Source organism: Mastomys coucha, unplaced genomic scaffold, assembly GCF_008632895.1.
Source record: "Mastomys coucha isolate ucsf_1 unplaced genomic scaffold, UCSF_Mcou_1 pScaffold22, whole genome shotgun sequence".
NCBI lineage: Eukaryota > Metazoa > Chordata > Mammalia > Rodentia > Muridae > Mastomys > Mastomys coucha.
The window spans coordinates 35,218,689-35,233,919 of record NW_022196905.1 but is presented as its reverse complement, the minus strand read 5'-3'; positions in this window follow the sequence as shown (position 1 = coordinate 35,233,919).

The window sequence follows — 15,231 nt, the reverse complement described above, 5'->3', positions numbered from 1 at the left end:
TTTAGGTCACAGACCCTGGCAGATTTCTCAGACCCATCCCCAACCTTTACTCTAGTCCCTGATACCCAACTTCTTCTCAGGTACTACTTTTCTGAAAATCTACAATTTCCTTGCCACCTTCATATATAACAATACTTACTATGTGAAATTATATAGTATAATGATATGTAATAATTATTATATAATATATTATACAACATATATTTATATATACATATATATAATTATGTACTTTTACATGGTTATGCATTAGGATTTTTCTTTTTCTTTTCAGTTTCTAAGTTCTGGAGAGAAATAAAGTAGCACATGCTATTCATGCTATGTCAGTGTGAATCTACGAACAGTAAAGGCTTAAAGTGTTTCTTGAAAGGAAAACACAGGCAAAGTGCAGACATTTATATTTATTTCAAACCACATCACTTTTGTGGCATCTGGGCTAGTGTCTGATTGATGTTGCTATGAAAGGAACATTTATGTGTAACCCTGTTCAATCTCTGCTCTAATTGCTCAGGTAGACAATCACCAGCCCAGGTTTCTCGTCCCTTAGAAACTCTCGAGAGTTTTTTTCCTTTTTCCACCTCTCGAGAAACACCATCTAACCTTGCTAATTGTCCTACCAAATGTCTCTCCTTTGTTTGATTCTGTAACTACCTCAGACTCCAGGTGCTTTCCTTAGCATCACTTTCAATAGCCTGTATTGATAGTTGTGGTGGGTTGACTTTGCATTGGACCCTTTGTATATCCCCAAACCAATTTCAAAGTATGTGGGTGCGTGTGTGTGTGGTGTGTGTGTGTGTGTGTGTGTGTGTGTGTGTGTGTGTGTAGTGTGTGTATCTTTCTGTTTGGGTTGCAGATGCTCACTATCACATATGGCTTTCTTCCTGCATTACAGGGATCTGAAATTAGGTCTTCAAGTTTATGTTGCAAGTGCTTTTACCCATTGAACCCCTCTCCCATTGATCTATTCTATTTTGCTCTTTGCCATGTCCTGGTTGGATGGTCTATATTCTAAGAACTCTTTCTGTCCAGACAGTATTTCATCAGGGTGTTTCCTGCCTTCTCAGTTCTGTTAATTTTTTCCCTGAATGTTTGAAAGTGTTTCTCCATTCACTACTCTGTGTTTTCCTAATTTTTTTTTAACCACTCTGTTTCTTCCCCACTTTCTTATTTTAGGGTATCATTTGTGGGAGCTCCCATCCCTGTCTTCTGCATGAGGCCCTTCTTTGGCTCTCTCCTCTGCAGTCCCAAAGCCTCATGTGTCTTGCTGTTATTTTCCTTCTTAAGTCATGTTAGAACTCCTTGCTATGTTTCCCTCTACCACCTGAGGTGATGCCTGTTACAGGGCTACTACCATGTGTCTCTCATCTCTAGCAAATCTAGCACAGAAACGGCTATGTTGTGTCACCATCAAGGCATGAAGAGCCTCTCTCTCCATGGAGACACCAGAGGAAGAGAATCTCAGATCAATTATTTTCTCCATCCCAAACCCTTATACATTAAAAAAAAATTATATGAGTGGCATAATCCTGACAATCTGACTTAATTTCAACCTCATTGATTCTTTTTGAAGGTGGGAAGGAACTTAGTTAGGTTGTGGAGGTGTTATTAAATCATCTTTTATATGCAAATGACTGCAGAAACAAGAGCTCTCTGTTGCTATTCCCTCCTTAAAGAACCTGTTCAACCTTCCAGGAGGATGACAGCCTGTTTGTATCGATGAAGACACTGCCAAGCCAAGTAGCTTCCCAGATTCTGACTACTTAGCTCTTGTATTCATGCCCTGTTCTGGAGAAACTCTTTTTAATTGGCCCCTTGATAATCTTTCCTTACTCCAAAAATACTGTTTTTCTGCAGGGAGACAAGAAAAATCTCTTTTCTCCAATAGATAATTCTGGGTCTCATCTCCTAGGATAAAAGTTGTAACATATTCCAGAGGGTGCTTGTCAAAAGATATCTGTTAATCCATCTGCAACCATCTCTTTACAGTGAGTAAGATTCTCTAGAGACATAGGGATGGCATGCTCCTACCTCATGTTCTCCATTTTGAGTTGGTGCTTTTGAAATAATTTTAATCTCTATTTAATCCTCCTTTCTCTTTCTTAAAGAAGATGCACATGTTCTCTACTGGATAGAAGGCTACCCAATTCAGAAAGTCAGAAGGTTCCAGTTTTGTTCTGACTCTCACTAGTCATATTAAAACTGCCTCAGTGAGACCCAGTCCCTTTCCTGAGATGGATGTCACAGCATTACTTTATTTCTTATTATGTGGAAACCTTCTACACTTGTGCTTGGTATAATAAACTCTTCTCTGTAGAAACATAAGCTTTTAGAGAACACAGGTATTTTTTTTTTTCATTTCTGTTTTTGTTTTTTAAATCTTTACCTTTTCAGAGCATGCTCAGAGTGGATGCTAAGTGTTACTTTTTAAGATGCATGAAATCAAAGTTGGATAGAGTCAATCTGGGATCTGGAAGTATGATATGCTTTTGGTCTCTTGTCTCCTTCCATGGTAACAACTACCTTACTGAAGGAGCTGATTTCTCAATGTACCCATTCAAGAATATTGGCTTTGAGTCTATTTAAAGACATTTAATTGTTCTTGATGTCTTTGTTGATACTTAATACAGTAGAGCATATCAAAGTGTTAATAAATATAAAGCTCAGTGTGAGCACATAGTAGGGCTCCTTCCATTTATTCTCACAAACCAGTGCATGACTATGGAACTAAACTGGAATGTCATGCCTATATATGTAGAACTAGATAGGCTCCTTATGTTGAGTTTTTTTCATATAGTCTATAAATTACAGACTTCCTTATACCTAAAAATGGTTAGGATATGAGCTCTGAAGACTTAGAAACAATCTTCTTATTTCTTGAATTCGAATATCATCATTATTGAGGCCCTGGTTTCTAGAATTACAAAAATGGCTACTATATAATTAATAGCTGAGGTCAACCACTTCTGCTGTGCTTCTGGCAAGCCTCATCAATGCATCATGTGTGTAAAAAAGGTAAACATTTGACTGAGAGGGCTTGTCCAGGAAAAGCTGTGTTCCACTGCTCCTGCAGACCTCAGTTCAATCCCTAGGGCTGGCCAGGTGGAAGAAAAAAAAACACAAGCTTCTGTAAGTTGTCCTCTGACCTCTATATATGTGCTATGGCAACACACACACACACACACACACACACACACACTACTTGTGAAAACGTAAAGATGAACATTCATAAGTAGAAATATACAAACTAAGCACTTTTTAAAATATAAGACCCACCGGGCGGTGGTGGCGCACGCCTTTAATCCCAGCACTTGGGAGGCAGAGGCAGGCGGATTTCTGAGTTCGAGGCCAGCCTGGTCTACAGAGTGAGTTCCAGGACAGCCAGGGCTACACAGAGAAACCCTGTCTTAAAAAAAAAAACCAAAAAAAAAAATAATAAAATAAAATAAAATATAAGACCCTAGATTATCTTTAATGAATGCATAAATAAATTACTAAGGCCTTTAAAAATCAACATGTGCATAATAGTTGCTAGACTAATTAAATTGTAGTTTCACAATGGTGGCATGTTTTGATGATCATGATAAAATTAATGATAATAGGAGTTAATGGTTATTGATTAAACACTAAAGTCATAAGAGCATGGTACTCAGCCGCAGAGCACAGATACACCATCACTGCTGCACACAATCCTACTGTAACATTCTTGGGTTGTAGGTGAAGATGCTGAAGCACTTATACATTCTAATCATCACAAACCAGTAAGCACCACGTGGGGTTTGATCCTCGAGGTATTTCAGTTCAGGACCAAGATTATAATAATCACAAAATCCTTAGTCGATATTCACTGAAATTATTTCACATGATACATGATCTAACTAAACCAAACAAGCTACATGTTATGCCTGGGGTCAGTCAGTATGTAGTAAATAAATATTAGGGACAGGGGTATTCCTATCCTGTAACTCTATCAGGTTTTGATCATTTACCAAACCCACTTTCAGTGAAGTTCTTAGTCTAGATGTAATCAAACAATGTTTTTAGTTCAGTAACTTCTGCCTCATAGTTGATTCTTGTTCTTTTAAGTCCCAGCTTAAAACTGTATCAGTAAAACAAAACAAAACAAAAATAGTCATGACAGGTCAGGTTGCCCTATGGCTCACAGGAATCCCAGTGGCTTAGAGCCACAAGGTTTACTTTTGCCCATATTCCATGCATACTGCTGTGCAGCTCAGAGCCATGACTGATGAAACAGCAGGGATCTAGAAGATGTCCTTTCCCGATAAAGAGGGAAAGAGTGCTGAAATCTCTTCTTCCAGAGCAAGCAACCAATAGAGTGATGTCTGGAGGTCTGCACTCATAGTTAGACTCCTTTGGAAATAACAAGAGACTCACCCATCCATAACAGGGTGGGTAGGAAAATGGAGCCTTAGTGCTTACCTGGTATGTGGAGAGCTGGAAAAACTATACAGGTATTCTTGAAGACCTCCTCAGAGACTTCTCGCATCAGCAACAGTATCCCTTCTACTTAATCTCAGGATAGCAGCGTGTTTTCACTTGAGACCATAATGTGAATAATCATGCTTGTATCTGGCCTCTCCTGCCTGCTCCTCCCACTCTTGCTGAGGCTAGTCCTCAGTGCTTTCTTCTGTGGAGTAGGCTTCTTTAACTCTGCCAACAGCTTCAGAAATTTGCATTCAGATTGTGTTGGTGGCTACTGGCATATTTTATCTTTTCTTATGAACCCATAGTGCCCACTAATCTTTAAACACAGAGCAAATCTTTGATCCTTCCTATTTTTCCTAATCAAAGGGAAGTTGGTCAATCTTCGTACGTAAGCCTCTGTGCTATTCTCCTGCCATGGCTCTATCTGAAATTACAAGTTAATGTCCACGGAGCAAGGCAAATGGAGGAAACTCTATTCTTATCTCATTCTAATTCTCCTTCTCGCCGAATGGTAGGAGCACAACAGATCCACATGCCTGTCCTATAGAAACTATATACAATGAGGACACAGGTAATCACTCCCATCTGTCTTCTGGTTATGGCAGTTTGCATCTGGAGTTTGAGACACGTTGATAAATTCTCACTCATGAAACCTGATGGGTTTTTCTTTGCCCACACTAAATTCTTACAAAGACAGTGCTGGTGGTGTTGACTAAGATGTTGGGTTTACACTACTTTGAAGACTTTTCTCCTCCAAAAGTTTGCAGCTTTTCTTAGGGCCAGTAAGTATTTTATTTAACATTATTCTTTGGATTCTAACCCCTCCTTTGAACACGATGGGATAATATTGACACAAGATGCTTTTTAGATCTGATCATCTATCACTGAATAAAAAATTTATTCAAAACATAATGGCTGAAAATAGAAATGATTTGTTATATTTAATGATTTCTGTCATTCTGGAATTTGAGCAAAGCTGTGTTGCAGACTTTTCTATGCATTCTGGAGCTGACCCACCTCAGCTCAGGAGAATCCATTTTTAAATATTCAGAAAGTATATATATATATATATACTACAGTAAACCTTCAGATGCTTGAAACTAGATGGGGTAGAGACATTTGCATCACTGAAATGAGTAAACAAGAAAATCTGTTTTTAACTTTTCCCCAGAGGGCCAACTTGCCAGAATGCTTCTTCTTCTACCCAGCCTATTCTTGACAGCAGACACTCTGGGATATCCAGATGGCAGATGCACTGGCCTGGAGGGGCCATGAAGGCTTCACACATGTGGTTGATAACTCACAGGGGATGGCTAGAAGGCTCAGAAACACATTCTATCACAGCATGGGCACATGGCCTCTCTATATGATCATCTCAGGGTAGTCTGAGCTCAGATATAATCTCATAGAGCTTTGGGGGAAACTGTTCCTAGAGTGAAGGCAGAAGTTGCAAAGCTTTTATGATTAAATTCACTTGCTGAGTTCATAGGTCAAACAAGCCCCTATGTAGCCCAGATTTGAATGAATTAGCATGTACTTTTCAAAGGAAATAGTAATAAAGAATTAATGATTATCTTAGACTTCTTTTCTACTATTAGACATATGCACAATTGCCTTATTAATCTTTCAGCATTAATGAGACATTGACCTCTTTATCTTATCTTGTCCCTTTGTATTAATCAGAATAAGCCCTTCCATTTCTATAGCACATATATACTGAAAAGTGGTTTCCTTCCCTTATCTTATTTCAAGTTGGGCATAGTTGGTTAGTCCTGGTCCAGGCAGGCATCTAGGTACCTTGTCTTTCAGAGCTGTCTCTGGTGTGTTTTAAAGATGTCTTTAAAACATACAATTCTATTTTATGGTTGGCAGGAAAGGAAAAAGATGACATTGGAGAGCTTAGAGCACAAATGACCACATTTTCCTTCTTTTCAAGAGGTATAATTTAACTTCCAGGTCTAAAAACATTAGAGGATTGGTTGGATTTGGGTACACCATCTCTCCATAAAATCAGATACTGTTCCTTATGGTTCAGTGTTTCTGAATAAAAAGTTAGATACCTTTTCAAGGAAACCATTCATCAAGTTGGTGAAGAATGTGTGTATTTATTAAGAAACAGGGCAAAGGCATGTATTTGCTCCTCGACTATGCTAAGTCAAGTCAAATTCTTGTTGGATTGATTTTTTGTAAAATTGTGCATCTTAAGACAGGGTACTAGTTCCTCCCTAAGTCTCCTTTCTGCTCTCAGGAAGATAGTTTCCAGGTTTATGGCCTCTAAGGCTACTGGTCTTGTAGTTGAAAGTATGCCTTATTATCTAAAGCCATCCTTGGCCACAAATGACACAAATAAAGAGAATGGAATATTTTCTTATGGAAAACTTAAGCATCATTGATGGGACAATGAGGGGTTTAGCCTTATTTTTAATCTTTTCCCCATATTCTATCACTTTTTTATTGTAATTTATTGGTAAATTTGACAAAGTGATTTCCTTAAATATTTTACTGGCTCTTTATCTTCCACCATGTAACCTCTTGTGTTACCCACAGTTTTTTATATGTTGTGGTTCTACACTCAGATATGTTTCTTTGTGTCTGTGTTATAAGGTATCTTCGTTCTTGAACCAAGGGTAATAGATATTTAAGGATTTCTGAAAGAATGTATGAAAAGGCCTCAACTATATTCTGATCTTTACTGAGATGATATTTTTGTGCAAGTGAGAAGTGTTAGAGGGTCTTTCACACAAAGCCTTTTAGTAGTGTAACAGTGAGACTGGCTGATTTTCCATATGACCAAGGTTCTGTTCCCAGCATTCAAAAAGTGGTTCACGACCATCTGTAACTCTAGTTATAGTGGGTCTGATGCCCTCTTCTAACCTCTATAGGCACTACACACACATGTGGTACACAAATATACATGATGGAAAAACACAGAAACAATAAAATTAATAGTTTAAAATTAATAACGGCATCTTTTCTATGCTTAGGCATAGAAATGTCTGGCTTTTAGCTTTCACAGTTTACTACAGCTAAGTCCCTGGACCTGGACATTTCCTTCTCTATTGCTTGCCAATGAGCTAGTTCTTTCCCCAAAACCTTTTCCTTTTTATTTATTACTTGCCAAACACACACAAAAGGCAAACAGACACTAATAAAAATCTGTTTATAACTTCTTTTCAGCTCATAAGAAACACAGCCCCACTTCCAAATGCATCATGATTTTCCCAAATGTAGTGTTGTGTGGAATGGATCTTTGCCTGTCCAGCTAACTCGTAACTGCTGCTTGTCATATACCACATCTACATACTGCAAAGGGATAGGCACCTACTAGGTCAAGCTGATTTCTTTTGCTTTCTTTTTCATTTTGTTTTACTGTGTTTTTAGTAGCAACTACCTTCCAGGTACCAAATTCAATTCTTTTCAGGGTCTGATGGCATCTTCGTGAAACAGTACTAGATCTCGGTACTCCAGCATCACAGGGGATTATCCTTTATTGACATTTTGTCCTCATATGTGTTGAGAGGTATTGTGTGGTATATATTTTTTTTAATTTTCAATTTTTTTTGATTATTGAGATACTTCCATTTTGTGTTTAAAAACTACCTTTAAAGTGGGCTGTAATGCCACTTACTTTAATTCTAGCATTTAGGGAAGCTGACACAAGAAGTTTCAAGTTTGAGGCCAGCGGGGACTACATAGTTAGCCATTGTCCATTAAGTTTTAGCACTCCAGAGAATTCCCATTTCCCCTTGTCCCACTCTCTCATTAACAGTATCCCCCACCCCAGTGGTTATAGGTATTACAGATGATAAAAGTACATCTCTGACACAGAAGTCTGTAATTTCCTGTAGGCTCCTCTCAATGCTTAGTTCCCTGGGATAATATGCATTTGCCAGTTCAGTGTCGAATGCAAGGGTGACAATTTTCAAATCAATAAAATGCACAAGTAAAATCAAGGATAAAGAGTACATGTCCATTTCAACACATACAGATGAAGCTTCTAATGACGTTCAATATCACTTCTTGGTAAAAAGCTCTGAAGAAACTAGAAATATAAGATCGTACAACATGATCATAAAATTTGGGCAACAAAAACCTGTAGACAACATTTCACTCAGTAAAGGAAAAGTATTTTCCCTTAAACCAGGAGTGAAAGACTGTGTGGTTTCTCCACTTATACTAAAGAATGTATTTGAAGTCTTAGGCCAATGAGGCAAAAAAATATGAGTCACAAATATGGAAGGAAGAAATCAAATTATCTTGATTTGCAGGTGATCTAATCCAATACTTGAAAGGCCTAAAGGATTCCACCCTAAAACTTTTACATCAAAAGTATTTAAAATAACATATTAAGATACAAAATTAATATACAAAATATGGAACTTTTCTATATAACAATTATTAATATGTGAGAAAAATTAGATAGGAAATATCTTTGTATAATTGCTTAAAATACAGAATTAACCCTAACTAAAGAGGTGAACTATCTTCTTAATGAAAACAGTGAACATAAAAAAAGAAACTGGAAGCGACACTGAAAGAAAGGAAGACCACCCATGTTCACAGTCAGGAGAGTGCACACTGTGAAAATGGCTGTCTTACCCAAATTCAGTACAATCATCATCAAAATTACAAAGGTATCAATCAGCCATAGAAGTTCATAACTAAATAATAATAATAATAATGGAGATATAGTAATACATGATTTCAAATCATAATATCATAGCCAATTCATGCATGTGTGTAGTCTTATCATTCATGAAGCCAAGGAAAACTGTTATGATTTTGAGGAAAAGTAGGGAACATTTATTTATCTCTGTGAAAATGATCATGATATTGTAAGATCAAACATATACACATACACACGTGCAAGCGCATGCATGTACAAATTCATTTGTGTAGCCACACACACACCAATGAAAGGAAGGGAAGGAGACTACAGGGGAAGTATAGGCAGTAGTATGAATATGACAATGTATTATGAACAAGAATGAAAATGTCATAATGAAGTCCAATATTTTGTACAATATATTTATTAATAAAACAGCATTCTGGATAGCTAGATCACTGGGTTAAGAGTGTCTGCTCTGTAAGAAAGAGGACATGTATTTGAATCCCCAGTACTCATGTAAAAACCTTGTCATACTTACACATACATGTAACTTTACTATTGCTTGGAAGATCCAGGTGAATTCTAAGAGCTTGCTGGACAATTAGGAGAGCTGCAAAAGTAGCCTTCATGTTCAGCAAGAGATTTTTTTTCTAAAGGCAATAAGGTGGAGAATGATCCAAAAATACTGAGTAGCCTTCTGTGTCTTCTACATTCACACACTTGAATTGTATACTAGTACTCTCATGAGAATGTAGTACTATACACATATATACTCTACGTACACACACCAGCACATGCCCACACAGGAGAAAGGGCTTAGTTAGTGGAAGTTTCTCTCAGTTTCTACTCTTACTTCAGTAAAGTAGAAATAAAAACATCTTACATTAAGGATTTAAGTGTTCTATAGAACTCATGTGTCTTAAAGCCTAAATATGTTTTGTTTGTTTGTTTGTTTGTTTGTTTTGGTTTTTTTGAGACAGGGTTTCTCTGTGTAGCCCTGGCTGTCCTGGAACTCCCTCTGTAGACCAGGCTGACCTTGAACTCAGAAATCCACCTGCCTCTGCCTCCCAAGTGCTGGGATTAAAGATGTGTGCCACCAATGCCCGGCAGCTAAATGTTTTTTATGAAACATAAAGGCTTCTTAATGATCTGTTCATGTCTTTTAGAATTACAATATGTACTATTTTATTAATTATTTGAGAATTTCATAATATACATAATGTATTTTGATTACAATCACCTTCATTCCTCCCTCTAGCTCTTCCCCCCTTTTACCATTTTTTTAAACAATACTTTTTGTCCTCTTTAAACTTTCTCTTTATAGGTATGGCTGTTTTTTCTGCATGTATGATTGTGTACTGCTTATTTGCTGGAGATCCACAGAGACTAGAAGAGAATATTTAATACCCAGGAACTACAGATTATTGTAAGGCACTATGTGGGTTCTGGGAATTGAACCATGGTTGTCTAAAAGAGCAACCAATGCTCTTAATTGCTGAGCCATCTCTCCAGCCCACTGCGTTCTCCTCCCCTCTCTCTCCTTCTCTTCCTTCTCCTCCTTACTCATCTTACTCCTCCTCCCCTTCCTCTTCTTGTTCTTCCTCCTCCCTCTCCTTGTACTTCCTCCTTTTTCTTGTTCATCTTCTTCCTCCTCCCTTCCCCTCCTCCTTCTCTTCTTCTTCATCTCCATCTTTACTGTCATCTTCTTTCTTCTTCACACCTATCCAGCTCAGTTTTTGATGCCTATATATTCATAGTTGTATAATCATCAACTGGAGCATAGTCAACCTCTCCTGGAATTCCCTTAAGGAAAAATTACTCTTCCTTCACCAGAAGGTATTAATTTTCAATAGCTATGGGTTGTGATTCAGGACTCATAAGCCCTCCCTTTTTCAAGCTGGAATGTTAAGTGGTAGGATCTTGTGCAGCAATGGCTCTTACTATAAGCTTCCAAATGCAGCTGCAAGTGTTCTCTGGACATGGCAAGATCATCTTTTGATTTTCTTTCCTTTACAGTTCAACTATTTTGGAAGAATTTTAGATACACATGTAGTTGTCAGGCCTAATCTTCTGACCACTTCTAATACCTAAAGTCTAGCATGCTTCTAACCCACCCCCACATTTTCCAGGAACTATTTTAACTCCTGTCATAATTTAATACTTGTTTCAACTATTACATCTTAGTGCTTCTCTCCTTACTATTTTCACTGTGTTTGTGTGTTCACCATCACCAGCAGCATGAACTTGCTCATAGTCTATTTTGCTTAAACAGAAACAACTATTTTCCATCTCATGGCCATATAGCTGGTTCAAGTCTTGGTCATGAAAGTTATCCAGTAAAAGACAATAGCTCTCTGCTTTGTAAGATCCAAAACAGTTGAATATTTAGGCTCTGGAGTTTTGTATACTTGTGTAATCATTTGAGTAAGATATTAAATCAGCAAGTCTCATGTATTCATATTCTGCTCTTATAATAGAAACAAATGGATCGATATCAAGGCCTGGAAATAAGCACTAAGCCCTTGGACAAAGCTGCCTGGTAAGAGTATCATTGAATGTGTGTGTGTTGGCGCATGCTACACAGGCTTTACTAACAATGTTACTTATAGTAGGGGCTTTGGAACAAGCCCTAGCATCCTGGCACCTACTATGGCTGCAACTGGGTGATTAAGACAGTCTAAATAGAGCCGATGATCCCCATTAAAAACCCTGGGCACCAGGTCTCAGGTGAACTTCCCTGTATAACAATATTGCACACATGTCAGTATATATTATGACTGGGAGAACTGAGCTTTGCCTGTGCCCCTTCAGTGAGGGAAGACAATTGGAAGGTCATGCATGCTCTCCCCTGAATGTTTTCCAGTTTCCGAGTTCATTCTTTTGTAGCATCCAGGGACTCCTGGATGCTAAGCAAATACTTTACCACTGAGTGACATTCCAAAGGATCTCTTTATTTTAATTTTAAGACAGGGTCTAAGTTGCTCAGACTAGTCTTCAATTCTAAATTCTCGAGCCTTAGCTTCCTATGTAGCCAACATTTCAATTGTATACCTAACTGTGTAGAAAATACTTTCCTGAGTTAGGAACTTTTTAATCATATGATGACTTGAAGGTAGTCTCAGGTTAAAGCATGCACCTGAATCTGTGATGAAAAATAAACCACAATAACCACAGACAAGCTTTGTTTTCTCACTTGATAGGTGGAGATACTAATAACAATAGAATCTACTTCACTGGGATCTGAGTAAGGACTCAGTATTGCATATATATTTTATGATTGCTGCTGCTGTGAAGAGTGATGCTTCCTTGATTTATTTCTTAGTCCATTTGCATCGGTTCTCCTGCATTTCTGCTATGGTTATATTGGCTTGGTGATTTTGTAACATTCCAAAACAGTGGGAGTATGTGTATCTCTGATTCTTTTGCTTGCTCTTGGGACTCTTTTCCTCCTATTGTACTGCCTTGTCTAGCATAGATATCTGGGCTTTTGCATGTTTTGTCCTGTTGAACTGTCAACTCTTGGAGGCCAGCTCTTTTCTGGAGAGGAAAAGGAAGGGGTACAGATCTGGGGGAGAGGAGTGGAAGTTAGCTGGAAGAATGGAGGGATGGGAAACTATGGTCAGAATCGAAGAATATAATTTCAGTCAAAGGAAAGAAAAAAGCCAAAACATATATATATGTATCATTAGACTGATTATTGATGTTCAAGTTATATTGATATTACCATTGTTATTTCTGTGCCATAGGCATTTCCATGTCATCTCAACATTTTGTTATCTTTGCAAATGGAATTTGAAAGTCTATGCATCATTTTATTAAACTATAATACCATGTAAAGCACTCCACATTTTTCCTGATTACTCTTATAATTTCAGGTTATTTAATTCTAAATGTACACAGTGTGGTTTCTATATATAGAACAATTAACTTTCTTTAAGATAAATTATAGATACGAAATTTCAGACTGAAAAGATTAAATATTTCAAAAGTTTTTACTTACATTGACAGACTGATTTCCAAAACATACCACTTTAAAAAGCAGAGTGATATCTGGCCCATTTTCCTAGACCCATGAAGGCAAATTAAAGAACGAACCATTTGCTTGGGTCACATGCCTCAGAGCAACAACAGATGATCATAATGTGACCATAGGTTTTCTGAGAAAAAAACTGGATAAGTAATGTTTGTTTTATCTGGTTCTGGAAATGAAAGTTCCATGCTAGCACAGGGAGTAATTAGGTATACTATCTATCCTTACATCTATGTTTAAGGACAGAGTTCGCCAGATAAATTCATTATGATGTAGAAAAAAACCTAACTTCTATTGGCAACTGTGCATCTATTAGAGAGGATTAAGGCGAAAGGAAAACAGTTTTACCTTTGGTTGCTCAGAAAGAATTAATCCACATTATGCTAATCACACTCACTCATAATGTGGTGGTCTTCTGATTAATATTTGCACACATTTGAGGCAGGGAATGGATACATTTCTAAAAAATGAATTTTAATTTTGGCTTCTCCACATGAGCCACTGTCACTGCTGTGTCTCCTGTTTCTTATACAGCTCTGTAATAAAATGGAGCTTGCATGTCAAATTGAAGTTATAGCAGCATACCAAACTTTTATGCTAATTTGATACAACCAAGGGTCTCTTGGAAACGGAAGGTCAGTTGAAGAATCATCCAGGTGAGGAATTACCTTGATTGGTAATTGACGAGGATGGTCCAGCTCATTGTGAGTGTTTTTACCTATGGGCAAATAGTCCTAGGAAGCATGAAAATGGGTGACTATAAGCCAGAGGGAATGAGCCAGTAAGCTCTTTCCTCCACAGTTCATGTTTGAGATGAGTTTCTGCAACAGTTTCCCTCAGTATTAGACCTCTAGGTGGAAGAATAAATAGAAATAAACCATTTCGTTTCCATGTTGTTTTTTAGTCATCATGTCTATCCCAACAGTAGGATGCAAACTAGAACAAGCCTTAGACAGCTAGGGCAGGGAGACAGGTCACACAATAAACTCCTTCACATCCAAACGTTGGAGTCTAAAGTCAGTGCTCACAAACCATGTAAAAAGTCAAGTATAGTGGCATATGTTTCCGGGGAGATGGGGAAAGATCCCTGTGGTTGACTACCCTATCAAGCTATCGAAATCTGTGATCAAGTGAGCTACAGTGTCTCCAAAGGAAATACGTGTGCTTCTTAGATCACAACAGCGTAAGTAGACCTCTTCCGCTCAAACATGCACACGGAGCAATCCATACTATGGAAAGTTACATGTGCTCATCGCTCTGGAGAGTTGAAGATACTTATCATATCAAGGCATCTGTGGCAGATTTCTGTGCACAGACCCACACACACCAATCAACAATCAAGACAATTCTCCACAGGCATGGGCACATTAATCTGACCTGAGCAATCCTTCAAATGAGAATCCCTGTTCCCAAGTGACTTTTAGTTAGTATGTAAATTTGACAATAAAAAGGACAACACATATATCTTAACCCATAATATCTAACTGCCGAAGACATGAAATTTGTTTGACCTTTATATTCCCAAGAAGATTTTCACACAGCAGTGGCTAATAGAGAAAATGTTAAGTGAAGAGACATGCATGAGTAAATGCTCAGAACAAAAAGCTACCGTACAAATGTGGATCATTACAGGAAAATGGAGTTCTAGTTTGGGAATATTGGAAAATATATTCGTTGAATACCTAATCTGTCTCCAGCATGGCTCAAATAAGCTATGAGACTGGGACATATAACTTAAATTTTCAGTTCTTTGTTACCATAAGTTAGTATCTAACCATACAGATAGTAGTTTCTAACATAGGGGTTTCATGAACAATCAATGAAAAAATCTATCTTGATGTATGATTTGCATAACAATTTGTATTCTCCTGCTTTCTTGCTTCTCTATCTATAGGCAGAAACCATTCAAACAGAACTGTCCTTGGCATGCTTTATATTGTGAAACTCCTATACTTTAAATAGGACACAGCCAGAATTAAGCACAGGCTTATCTCAACTTACAGGATATGTGAACCTTTCTAATACTGGGCTGTATGATGATGCATCCTTGCATTTCCCTGATGTTTCATGTTTACCAACCCCGTGAGGTAGATAAATTAAATCGTATTTCTTAAATGTGAAATATGAAACTCAATAAGTTGTCACTTCC